The sequence below is a fragment of the Felis catus genome, chromosome B4 (assembly GCF_018350175.1).
Source record: "Felis catus isolate Fca126 chromosome B4, F.catus_Fca126_mat1.0, whole genome shotgun sequence".
Classification (NCBI taxonomy): Eukaryota; Metazoa; Chordata; class Mammalia; order Carnivora; family Felidae; genus Felis; species Felis catus.
Window position 1 is genome coordinate 32,100,885 of NC_058374.1, and position 13,872 is coordinate 32,114,756.

Genomic DNA, 13,872 nt, shown 5'->3' on the forward strand with positions numbered 1-13,872 from the left:
TTTTTCCCCATTAAGTATGATGTTAACTGTGGGTTTTTCATCTAAGGCCTTTGTTTGTTGAGGTGTGTTCCCTCTAATCCTACTTTGTTCAGGGTTTTTATCATGAGCGGATATTGTACTTTGTCAGATGCTTTTTCTGCATCAACTGAAATAATCATATGGTTCTTATCTTTTCTCTTGTTAATAAGATGTATCACATTGATCCATTTGTGAATATTGAACCACCCTTGCATTCCAGAAATAAATCCCACTTGATTGTGGTGAACAATTTCTTTTAATGTATGATTGGATATGGTATGTTAGCATTTTGTTGAGGATTTTTGCATCCATGTTCATCATAGATATTGGCCTGTGATCATCACAGATATTTATCTGTGATGTCTTTTCTGGTTTTGGTATCAGAGTGATACTGGCCTCATAGAAGAGTTTGGAATTTTTCTTTCTCTTCTATTTTTTGGAATACATTGAAAAGAATAAGTATTTTTTTCTTTAAAATGTTTGGTAGAGGAGTACTTGAATGGCTCAGTCAGTTGAGTGTTTGACTCTTGATTTTGGCTCAGGTCATGATCTCATTGTTCATAACATGGAGTCCCATGTCAGGACTGTCTCTCCCTTTCTCTCTGCCCTTCCCCCACTCAGGCTTTTTCTCTTAAAATAAATAAACATTTTAAAAAATAAAAAATAAACATTTTAAAAAATTGGTAGAATTCACTTGTTAAGTTGTCTGGTCCTGGACTTTTGTGTTTTGGGAGTTTATTGATTACGTATTCAATTTCTTTACTGGCTAGGTCTGCTCAAATTTTCTATTTCTTTCTACTTCAGTTTTGGTAGGTTATATGTTTCTAGGAATTTATCCATTTCTTCTAGGTTGTTCAATTTGTTGGCATATAATTTTTCATAATATTCTCTTAAAATTCTCTTTTTTTCTGTGGTGTTGATTGTTATTCTCTTTCATTAGTGATTTTGTTTATTTGGCCTTTCCCTCTCCCCCCTGCCCTTTTTCTTTTCTTTCTTTCTTTCTTTCTTCCTTTCTTTCTTTCTTTCTTTCTCTGTCTCTTTCATCTTTCTTCCTTTCTTCCTTTCTTTCTTCCTTCCTTTCTCCCTCCCTCCCTCTCTTTCTTTCTTTCTTTCTTTCTTTCTGGTAAGTCCAGGTAGAGGTTGATCTTTCCAAAGAACCAGCTCCTGGCTTCATTGATCTTATCTATGTTTTCTTTTGTTTTTAGTTCCTATATCATTTATTTCTGCTCTAATATTTATTATTTCATTCCTTGTTCTAGCTTGGGGTTTTGTTTGTGGTTCTTTTTCTAGCTCCTTTAGGTGTAAGATTAGGTTCTTTATTTGAGATTTTTTTTGCTTCTTGAGGTAGGCCTGTATTGTATAAACTTTCCTCTTAGAACCACTTTTCCTGCATCCCTAAGATCTTGGATTATTGTGTTTTTATTGTCATTTGCCTCCATGCAGTTTATTTATTCTTTAATTTCTTGATTGACCTGTTCTTTAGTATCATGTTATCTAATGTCCACGTATTTGTGTTCTTTCCAAATTTCTTCTTGTGGCTGATCTCTAGTTTCATACCAGAGTTGTCAGAAAACATGCATGGTAAGACTTCGATCTTCTTGAATTTGCTGAGGCTTGTTTTGTGGCCTAATATGTGATCTATCAGGACAATGTTCCATGTACTTTGAAAAGAATGTGTATTTTGCTGTTTTAGGTTGGAATGTACTGAATATATCTGTTAAATCCATCTGGTCCAGTATGTCATTCATAGATACTGTTTCCTTATTGATTTTCTGTTTGGGTCACCTGTCCACTGGGGTAAGCTGGGTTTTAAAGTGCCCTATTTTTATTGTGTTACTATCAATTAGTTCTTTTTTTTTTTTAATGTTTATTTATTTTTGAGACAGAGAGAGACAGAACATGAATGGGGGAAGAGCAGAGAGAGAGAGAGGGAGACACAGAATCTGAAGCAGGCTCCAGGCTCTGAGCTGTCAGCACAGAGCGGACGTGGGGCTCGAACTCATGGACCATGAGATCGTGACCTGAGCCGATGTCGGACGCTTAACCGACTGAGCCACCCAGGCGCCCCTCAATTAGTTCTTTTATGTTTATTATTAACTGTTTTATGTATATGGGTGTTCCCATGTCAGGCATATAAATATTTACAATTGTTATATCTTTTTGTCGGACTGTCCCCTTTATTATTATATAATGTCCTTCTTTGTCTCTTGCTGTAGTCTTTGTTTTACAGTTCATTTTATCCAATATAAGTATTGCTACTCTGGCTTTCTTTTGACATTCATTTGTGTGATAAGTGTTTCTCCATCCTCTCATTTCAATTTGCAGGTGTCTTTAGGTATGAAATGAGTTTCTTGTAGGCAACATATAGACGGGTCTTGTTTTTTTGTTTTTTTGTTTTTTATTAAAACCCATTCTGTCACCTTGTCTTTTGATTGAAGTGTTTAGTCCATCTACATTCAAAGTAATTATTGATATGTATTTTATTGTTATTTGTTTTGTGGTTGTTTTTGTAGTTTTTCTCTGATCCTTTATTTTCTTGCCTCTTTCATGGTTTACTGGCTTTCTTTAGTGATATACTTGGATTCCTTTCTTTTTATTCTTTACATATTTATTACTGGTTTTTGATTTGTGGTTACCATTTGGTTTGTATATAACATCTTCTGTATATAGCAGTCTACATTAAGTTAATGGTCATATAAGTTTGAACCCATTCTTTACTCCACTGCCACTCCCCAACGTTTTAGGTATATTGTGTCATGTTTTACATCTTTTATTTTATGAATCCCTTGACTTTTTTACAGAAATATTTATTTTTACAGTTTCTGTGGTTTTTTTTCCTTTCCATACTCACATTTATGGTCTTTCTTTTCCACTCAAGGAGTCCCTTTTAATATTTCTTGTAGGGCTGGTTTAGTGGTCATGAACTCCTTTAGATTTTGTTTGGGATACTCTTTTATCTCTTCTATTCTGAATGATAGCCTTGCTGGATAGTATGTTTGGCTGCAGATTTTTCCCTTTCAGCACTTTGAATATATCATGCCACTGTCTTGTGGACAGCAAGTTTCTGTTTAAAAAATTGCTGATAGCCTTATGGGGTTTCTCTGTTCTCTTTTCAATTCCTGCTTTTATTTTTTTTTATCACTAATTTTTCCAAATTAATTAATATATGTTTTGGTGGGACCTCCTTGGTTTGATTTTTTGGGGGATCTCTGTGCCCCTTAGACCTGGATATCTGTTTCCTTCACTCAGTAGAGAAGTTTTTCAGCTATTATTTCTTCAAATAAATTTTCTGCTCCCTTTTCTCTCCCTTCTTATTCTAGGATCCCTATCATGTGAGTGTTGTTATGCTTGATGGAGTCACTGAGTTCCTTAAGTCTATTCTCATTTTCATAATTCTTTCTCTCATTTGCTAAGTTTGATTAATTTTCATTCCTGTCTTCCAGGTTATTCTTTTCTCTGTTTCCTCTAACCTATTTATTCTATCAAGTGTATTTTTAATTTCATTTATTGTGTCCTTCATATCTGATTGGTTCCTTTTTATTTCTTTGTTAAGGATATCACTGATGTTTCCTACCATTTCTCAAGTCCAGTGAGTATTTTTATGATCGTCACTTTCAATTCTTTATCATGCATATTACCTATATCCATTTTTGCTTAGGTCTCTTGCTATAGTTTGGTATTGTTCTTTCATTTGGAACATATGCCTCTGTCTCATTTTGTCTAACTCTCTGTGTTAGAAATGTTAGCTACGTCTCCAGCTCATGAATGTCCTTATGCAGAAGAGGTCCTGTAGTGCCCTGCAGTGTCCCCTGTTCCCCAGGAGCTGGCACTTCAGGAAGTGTCTCTTATGTGTGTTTCATGTGCCCTGCTGTTGAGTCCTGGCTGCTTTTTCCTTCAGTCCATTCATCTTCAGAACCTCTTTTTGCCTGTCCCTGACCAGGGTGGGGGTGGGGGGGTCATTTTAACAAGTTGTTCACTGGTCTGCTTGCTAAATGAGACCTGATGCTGTTGCCACTGGAACGGAGGCCCCACAAAATTGCAGGTTAGGAATCCCATTGTTGGCAAAGTTTGCACCAGTCTTCTAAGGGAAGGGCCCCACAGTGACAGGACTGAGGCAAGTGTGACTAGGAAGGGTGAATCCAATGAAATGTAAGGGGGCAGAGCTTGGTATAAGCAAGTTTAGTAGCAAGTGTGGATATTGTGCTGGTTTCTGCGTGTGGTTGTGTGTTTATGCTGGGGAGTAGAGGAGGGAAATGGCACCGGTCAGCAACTTTGTTCCTAGAGGGGTCTTCTCATGATCTCTGCCTCTCCAGGACACACGCTGAGATGTGTAAATTACTCTCCCTCCACTATGGCCCAGGTATTTTGTTTGTTTTTCAAATTGCTGCTTCTACACTGTATCTCTACTGCTCTTTGTTGTAGTGTCTCTTCAAGGGCAGAACTTCATGTCCTAATGCCCTTGGGGCTCTCCTAGAGCAAGTCCATCAACTTTTAAAATTCCAGGCTTTAAGTCCCACTAATTGTAAGAGCTCACAAAATTCAGCCCTTCTTGCTATCAAAGCCAAATGTTATGGGGATTCATCTTCCTTGTGAAGGCTTCCCAGTATGACAGTCTGTTTCTTGCCCTTCACTGCGACCCTCTCTTCCTCCTGACCACAGATGGCCACGGTCCATTTTGCCCCAAAACAACATCTCTGCCCTTCCTACCTTCTTCTATGTGGCCTTTTCTCTACCTTTAGTTGTGGAGGTTGTTCTGCCAGTCTTTGGGCCAGTTTTGGGGTTATTTGCACCGATGTGAGTGGTATCTAGTTGCATCCATGGGATGAGCTGAGCTTAGGGTCTTCCTACTCCACCATCTTCCTTAATTACATCTTTTATCAACTCTATACTCTCCTGATGGTGTCCATTGACAGAAAAAAAGTTTTAAATTTTGTTGAGATCCAATTTATTTTTTCATTGGTTGCTTATACTTTAAAAATATTTTTTTATAGTTTATTTATTTATTTTGAGAGAGAGAGAGAGAGTGAGCATGAGTAGGGGAGAGGCAGAAGACAGAATCCCAACCAGGCTCCACTTTGTCAGCATGGAGCACAATGTGGGGCCTGAACTCACAAACCATGAGATCATGGCCTGAGCTGAAGTCAGACACTTAACTGACTGAACCACTCAAGTGCTCCTTTTGGTTGCTTATGCTTTTGGTGTCCTATCTAAAAAAAACTAAACCAAATTGTTGCTTAATCCAAGATCATAAAAATTTACACGTTTTTCTTAAGAGTTTTATATTGTAAGTTCATACATTTAGGTCTTTCATCCATTTTGAGTTAATTTTGTATATCGTATGAGGTAGGAGACCAAATTCATTCATCTGTATATGGATATCCAGTTCTCCTAACACTGCTTGTTTGGAAGACTATTATTTCCCTGTTGAAGAATCTTGGCACCCTTGTCAAAAATCAATTGATCATAAAATGTAAGAGTTTCTCTGGTCTAATTTTCCATTCCACTAGTGGTTACCATCCTACACCTAATACAGATAAACAAATATTTACTACTATATATAAAAACGAAAACACAGTACAAACTACTTCCTTCCACCAAGGCGCTCCTTTCCCTCACTAATAAGATGAAAACTTGAGAATGCTTTAAGTACCCTATTGCCCCTTGACCCAGATCGGACCCAGTGGGCCATGGCTCTGATCAGATGGTTTGGTGCTTCTAGTTTCCAGCTATTATCAGAGTTTTGCTTATAGAATTGTTTCTGTTTCAAGATTCTTATTTAGCATTTTTGTGATCTATTCCTAGTCACTCTATCATCTTACTGTATATTGCACTACACGCACACACACACACACACACACACCAGTTGCCATGATAACATGACAAAATGCTGCCACTCTGGTTGGAGGGACAAAACTTCACGTCCCCAAATAGTAAAAACTCATGCTAATACTAGAATGTCTACATTTCTTACAAAGAATGCCCCTATTTGCCAGAACTCAAACCACCAGAGGAAGGTAAAGATCTCTAGGAGAGCACTGTGGGAAATGTTTGTATCCCCAATCCTTGCTTCCTCCCAGTGCCCCTGCCTTTTCCTAATAGTCTCCTGGGCTGATCCTCCCACTTCCAGAACCATTCAGATTGTCTCCTTCCAAACGGAGCTCAAGATTTGTGACCTTACTCCCTCGAGGCAGATAGAAAGGTGGCTTGCTGGGTTCAACTGGTGGAAAAGCAGAGGCACTCCGAAATGTGGGAGCCCTTCCAAAAAACCAGTTTGCACAATAAACAGGAACTTGGACTTCTTAAATACAGAGGAGTCTCTAATAGAGAAAGTTTAGACACTCGGGTAAGGTGTTTTTGGTCAGAAATTTTTCCAGACTCCTCAATTCACAGTGGCATAGAAACCTTTAACCCTGCTTCAGTTCTAGAAAAGCACAGTTTTGGTTGCTCAAGCAGTTTCAGCCTGGTGTCAAGAAAAAAATGCCCTCAGTCCTCTTCTGAGGAAGAAAAACCAAACAACAACAAAACAACAAACAAAACACGTAGCTTTTGCTGTCTCTCATGTAAGCAATCCCTCTAGAGATTCTAGAGGTTCCTTGCATTTGGCTCACAAAGGGAAAACCCAGACCATTTATACTCTAACCTGGAGAACTGGAAGTGTCTCCTGGGGTATTTCTGCTGCACATGAAAGACAAAGCTATTTCATTTAAGCCAAAAACATAAGGAAGGGGATTTTTCAGTGTGAGAGGTTTAACTGATTGTTAAGGCCAACCTAACTCTATGCATTAATTTTGGGAACTACCATCTCCAGGTCCCCAGTACATACACTCAACTGTCTGTCCTCCTTGTTCGGAATCAGAGTATAAGAGAAATAATTTTTCTTGGTAATCTTGTTAGAATGTGTCAGGCCAGCTTGATTATCACCCCCGTATCTTGCAGTCTCTCCAAGACTATACCTCTTTTGCAGGTATACTTCCATTCCAGCCTCCAGACCAAATCCCTGCAGTAGAAGAGGTATATTGTCCAGACTGCTAGTTCAGGGTTGTCTGGTGTCCATTTCTGATGAGTGAACTTCTTCCTATCTCTGAGACCTTTAGGCTCCACTTGGGTTAACTGAGGTTTTGCCTTGCTTCTTGTACTTAGACCTCTGTTATGAAAATGCTGGGCCTTGGCTTGCACATTCCAGGCTCTAGAGCTGGGCCCTGACATCTGCTAACTCCTTTGCTGATGCAGCTTCTCTTTGTCCATATGAATCAGTGTCCCTTGCCTCTAGTCATGCTGATATGCTTATCTGCAGCCTGCTTCTTGATACATAAACCTGCTAATCTGCTGAATTACTGTCATTGTCCCTGATACAACCCATCTGCCAGATTCCAAATATGCTCTGAACACACAGCCAACAAGTAGGATGTGAAAGAGATGAGTAAAGAAAACTCCAAGGTTTGGCCTGGGAAACCAGGAGTTGCCATCAATGGAGATGGGCAAGCTATATGTAGAACATGTCTGAGGTTGCTGGAGGAAGAATAGAAGTTGTTTTGGATACGTTAACATAGAGATATTCATTATCAATCCAGCTATGGAGATGGAGTTGGTCATTGGACATACACCTCTGGAATGTGGGAGAGAGGCCTGGACTGGATATTACTATTTTGGATGTCATTGGTATGTATAGAGCATTTAAGCCATTGCACTGGGTGAGATCACTAAAAGGTTGATGTAGACAGAAAAAGTCTAAAAACTGAAGCAAGAGACACTCCTACATTAGAGATTGAGGAGGAGAGGAAGAATCAACAAAGAAGGCTGCTTCCTGGAAAACCGATTGCCTTTTTTTCAGCAAATAATTAGTAAACATAACTATAGATGCATGCTAGGATCTAACCAGAGTTTTTCCTCTTTGTGAATTTTTTTTACAGTGTGTGCCTCACTTTACATGCAAATAGGATGCTACATACTCAGCATTGGCCAAGGCCTTTTTGTGTAGTTCTGACCATGGACTTGGGTTTGCTCCAAGTCTTCCTCATTTTCTCCTGGTTTATGTGGGATCAGTAATATACATTTTCATGAAGATGTAGCAGAGGCAGAAGTGAAGACATGTCCAGAGAGCAGTGCAGTTTATAGGCTCACATCAGATAGAATACAAGGTTTAAGAACAACCTTCTATCCAAATATGCTAACCAATCATACCTGTGGGTGAGCATTTGGCTTTTTGTGTATGTATTCTTTATCTGGTAAATGGTGATTCTTTGGGAAATATCTTCTCTTTTTAAGGAAAAATTGGAAAATTTCGTGTTTAGTTGGCTTTTATATGGAAGTGTAATCTCCTAATTAAAACGTAAACTATTTAAACTATTAAAAGCCCCCCCCCAAATTTTTAAACAAACCCATTTAAAAAACATATAAAAGGAACTGTATTAATTTTCTTGGGCAGCCATAACCAAGCACCATAAACTTGGTGGCTTAAAACAACAAAATATATTCTCTCACAATTCTGGAGGCTAGAAGTCCAAAACCAAGGTGTTGGTGCTCTGCCTCTTCCCTGTTTCTGGTGGTTCCCGGCCATCCCTGGTGTTCTTGGCTTCTTGCTGCACTATTCCAATCTCTGTCGTCACATGGCCTTCTCTCCTGTGTGTGTCCAAATTTCCATTTTCTTAGAAGGACACCAGTCACTGTATTAGGGCCCACACGTACCTAGTATGACCTCATCTTAACTTGATTACAACTGCAAAGACCCTATTGCCAAATAAGGTCACATTCACAGATTCTGGGTGGATATGAATTGGGGGAAGGGGACACTTTCCAACCCAGTAGAGTAAGAGTGAACTTATTCCTTATGTAACTAAATACAAGTTATTGTATCATTGTCATAAAAATAAAAAACACATGCACACCCATCCCAAAACAAGCTAACAAAGTAAACACTTACAGAAGAGGACTTGCCCTAATGCTGAGTTATCACACCTCAGTGTGTGCCTCTAGTGTATTTTCAGAAACCATAGCACTCTACTACTGTGTTCCACTGGGTCCCAGGAGATTCCTTAGTTCGCCACTTGCTTGCCCTTTTATGAGTCATCCATGCTGGGTTTGACAGTCTACTAGGGACAAAAATGAGTAAGGTAGCTGTCTGGTTCTTCCCTTCTTTTATCTCTGCTTCACAGAGAATCCCAGATCAGTTGCCTCCAGCATTTCCACTTGGTCTCAGAGCTTTGGATCTAATCAGAATGGATTACTGGGCCAGCAGTGAGCCTGCCTGATTTTTCTAGAGCCAGGCTTGACCTCCTAACTGGGCAATCTCCTAAGGAATGCAAACTGGCTCCCTCCATTCAGACCTGGGTCAATGTCAGTGAAAGCATAAAAAAGCAAGCAAAAAAGTTGGGGTGTTGGGCTATGGACACTTCTTCCTTACTCTGAGTACCACTCTTTCCTGTACTGTGGAGCAGTGGACAGGGCAGTCCCAACCCAGGTCAAGCACATAACTTACAAGTGGAGAGTGACTTCTTATACCACATATTTCCAATTTACCACATGGCTGAAGATCTTCACCTTGGCTGTCAAAACTTAGAAATAATTATTTTAAAACACACAATCTAAACAAGGCATCTCAGATGTTTACCTCATAGCATAGCACTGATTTGAATTTTGTCGCTCCAGCACGTTTAGTGTTCAACTAAAACAGCTTTGTTTTTTCGATTCAGCATTCAACTTTTCCTTTAAGGTCAGAGTACGTCTGCTGCATCAGTGGCCTCCTTGGGCCAAATGTTAGGTACGATGTATTCGCTAAGCCAGTCAATTCCTACTAAAAGTAGATCTTTGCTTACATCTGTACCTTCTTCCCTAGGAGACAAACTAATAGGTAAAAATGCACTCACTTTAAAAGTTGGGGCTCTCAGCAGATGACTGAGTGCTGTGCTAGGGGTAGTCTCACGAGCTACCTAACCCAGGCTGCTTATAAAGGTCATAGAAAGTTCTTCAAGGAAAGTATCAATCTGGCCAACCCCCTAACTTTACCTGCTCCCAGGATTGCTAACTTCAACACAAGCTATAATTCTTCGACTACTGTAGCTATAAATAGTAAGCTACTAACAATGGAGAAAAAGAAAACAATAATAAACAAAAATAGAAAAGCCCTTTATGTTCTTTTCCACAAGTTGGTTCCCAAAAGTTCCTTCTTTTTTGCTGAAAAATGATATAGTTAAGCTTGTCAGAAGAATGCAACACAGATAGATCTCTCCCTCAAGGGCAGTGTGTAACCAGTAGCTGACAAAGATTTCTGAATATAAGAAATAATCATATGGCAGATTAACTTTTGGCTCAATTTCTCTACTTCAGTGTGTCCTTGCCTCAAAGTGGGATAACAAAGACCACCCACTTAAGCACAGAAAGACAAATCTTAGAACGTGTATAAACGACTATTCTCATGCTTTTCCATTCTTGTTTTTGTGATTCAAAATGTAATACATTTGTGTGGTAATAAATGTTTCTCTGATCACATTTAACCTGGACATTAATTCATGGCACAGAGTCAAAGAAATGAGAATGGACCAAAAAGCCTCTAGGTAATAGTTTCTAAGATTCAGGAGAGGAGCACCTACGCAGTAGTTTCAGACCTGTATAGCCAACGGCCTGTTACATTAGGTTATCTCAAAAGCACATCAGATGCAAGGTGTTATAACCAAGCTCATTATGTTCCTCTTCGTCTTCCAAAGTTCTCCTAACTCACTGAATCAATAGGCCATCTTTGACTCACCCCTTTCCTCCCTCATTCACCCTATCCCAACCCATTAAGATGTGTTATCAAATTAACCCATTATTAAGATGTTAATTTATCTACTTTATCACTCTGGAGATGGCCGCTGTCACCACTGTAACTGCTCACCTCACCAGTCTCCTAAGTATCCACACTATTTGCCATCAGCCCTCTAGAGTCTATTCTTCACATTAATGCAGGTTACCCGTTTTCCACTGAAATTTGCAAACAGGATTTTGAAATAGTTTGCAAACACCAAAGAACAAATTGAAATATGTACACTATAAAGCATAATGAAATGAATATTCATACACCTACCACCCAAGGAAAAAAATATATATATATGCACAAATGTAACTCCCCTGTGTAAAATCCACATCATTCATTCAGAGATGTTTTGATTCTTAGGTTGTAGCTGGTGCTTCTTACTTCAGGATCTTTGCTGTTACTGGTTAGAATATGCTCTCCCTGTCTCATTTCCTGCCCTTCTAAACCTCTCTTATGCAACCCTTCTCAAAGTACCCAAGGCTTTCCTTCATAAGCATGTACACTTGAAATGGTGTACTTATGACTGATTGTTACAAGTCTAAAAGTTCCATGTTGGCACAGACTATATCTTTTTTGCTTATCACTTCAGCAGTTGTACTCACATAATACCCTGGCACCAGTAAATGTTAAATGATGAATGGTGAATTGGCTGAACTATGGATGGAGAGCAGGGGAAGGAAAAATCCTTAGAATTTCCTGTGTCGTATAGTCACTACATATAAAAATGACTTCTCCCCATCAGTGAATCCTACCTTTAATGAAGTCTAGCCCTTGAGGTTGTATGTCTCACATAAGGATTGCCTCACTTAATTGCTTCAGCTTTAGATATGCTTCATGAACTTCAACCAGTGGACCTCTCCATATTTTTCTACTCATTTAGCTACAGTCTATGTACAACTGCCCTTAGGCCTAGTATTTTAAAAGTTCATATATTTACTTTGACCTTGCTCAACTAAGAATGTGTACTAGGAACCAAAGATTAAGAGCTCAATAAATTATCCACTGCTACTATAACTCAAAAATTTTTAACCGAACACAGGTTTGCATTAAGTATATGTATATTAAGGATATATATATACACTCGAAATAGATATTCTATAGCTGTACATGCAAAGGTAAAATATTAAATTCACAAGTTCCTTCCGCCATGAATCAGCTATGAGCAAAGTTGCTTAACATGTATATTTAGATCTTAAATATCTTAAGAAACTGAAATATGAAGTGTTTAAAAAAAGTTTTTTTAATGTTTATTTATTTTTGAGTGGGGGAGGGCAGAGAAAGAGAGAGAGACACAGAATCCAAAGCAGGCTCCAGGCTCTGAGCTGTCAGCACAGAGCCTGACGCGGGGCTCAAACTTGTGAGATCATGCCCTGAGCTGAAGTCAGACACTCAACTGACTAAGCCACCCAGGCATCCCAAATATGAAGTGTTTATTCTCACAAATCACCTAGAAACACATTTTTGCTCTGAAAAGTCAGGAGAAACTATTCTTTACGTATAAAATGAAGTTACTTCTATCTTACAGGCTATTTTATATATATATATATATATATATATATAGAGAGAGAGAGAGAGAGAGAGAGAGAGAGAGAAAGAGAGAGACTGTTATTTATTAGGTCCACAATTTTGACTAGGATTTAAATTCAGGTTCTGCGGTCCCTGACAATGACTCCTGGAAAACTCTTCATTTGGTTTCCTCTTCTATGAGAGAGGAGCATTGCCTGGTTAACAGGATTATCGGAAGGTCAAACAAAATAACATATGAGGAAGCACCAGTCACAGTCTGTACTCAATAAAAGTTAAAAAAATTAACAGAACTTTATAGCATTGTAGCATATACAGGTTATAAAATCCTATAAAGGTAGTACGTTATAAATAAAGCAAAACACAAACCCCAGAGTATATCTTTGTTTATATTAAAGCAAACGGTCATAAAATTTTAGACTAAACCCCTAGAATAAAACTACAGCAGCAATTAAAATAATCTGGTTTCAAAGAGAAGGACAGAACGTGAACAAAAGCAGCATGCTGTCTGGCTGGAAAATGTATCACTGACTCACACATTAACTACCTCAGTATTAATAATAATTTTTTAAGAACTTCTGAAAGTTTTGCTCACATTATTTTTGTTTTCCAAGATAAAGCACAGAGAACCCTTTCCTCTCCTTCCGCTTCTTCCCCTTTTGTAGCTTTGACCTCCTCCGCCCACAAGCACTAGGTGCCATACACAGGGCCTGTCAGGTTAGTGCTCTGGGCTGTGCGCTAGGCTCGTAATGATTTCAAGTGCCTGACCTAACTTGACAAGACCGCAGCCTTCCCTTTATTCTCCTCAGCAGAAGGTCTGTGCTAGAATTCATTCTGAACGCTGCTCCCTCTTGGATGGTGACTTGGTTAAGTGTATCTGGCCTCTTCCTCCTCATGTGTGAGTATATCTTTAATGTTTCCTTTCTGGTAAAATGAGAAAAAGATGTGAAGAAAACTCTTGGCAGTCACTTCTGTAGACCTCAGCACAAGTATTTTGTCCATTTTTCAATATAATATATTTTCTTGACAATTTAGATACCAAGACTTAATTTAACATTTATAAATATTTAAGAAAAAAGGAGTCAATTTGGAAACTTTATCAACAAGTTATCAAAACAAGGTTTGTTTTTTGACAGTGAATGTACAATATTGTATGGTTTGCCATTACTTCCTCTCTAGAAAGAAAGGTAAATGAGAGATACAGTTTATAAGTAAGTCGTTATAAGCTTAGATTTTTCCAACACTTAAAGAGACATGAGTCAGAAAAAGTGCAATCAAACAAACCAACTGCAGAAGCCATTTTTGCAACAAGACCACATATTAGATGATATTAAGTAATTATTTGTTAGGTGTAATAATGTCATTAAAGTTGTGTTTTTGTTGTTTTTAAAAAAGATCTTATCTGTCAGAGATACAAACTAAAGTACTGTAAGTAAAATGATTCACATGGGATACCCTTTAAAATATTCCAGCTTATAGATGGGTAATAAATATAATAGACTGGAGTAGTCTAATACTGCTGTTAACATATATAATAAACA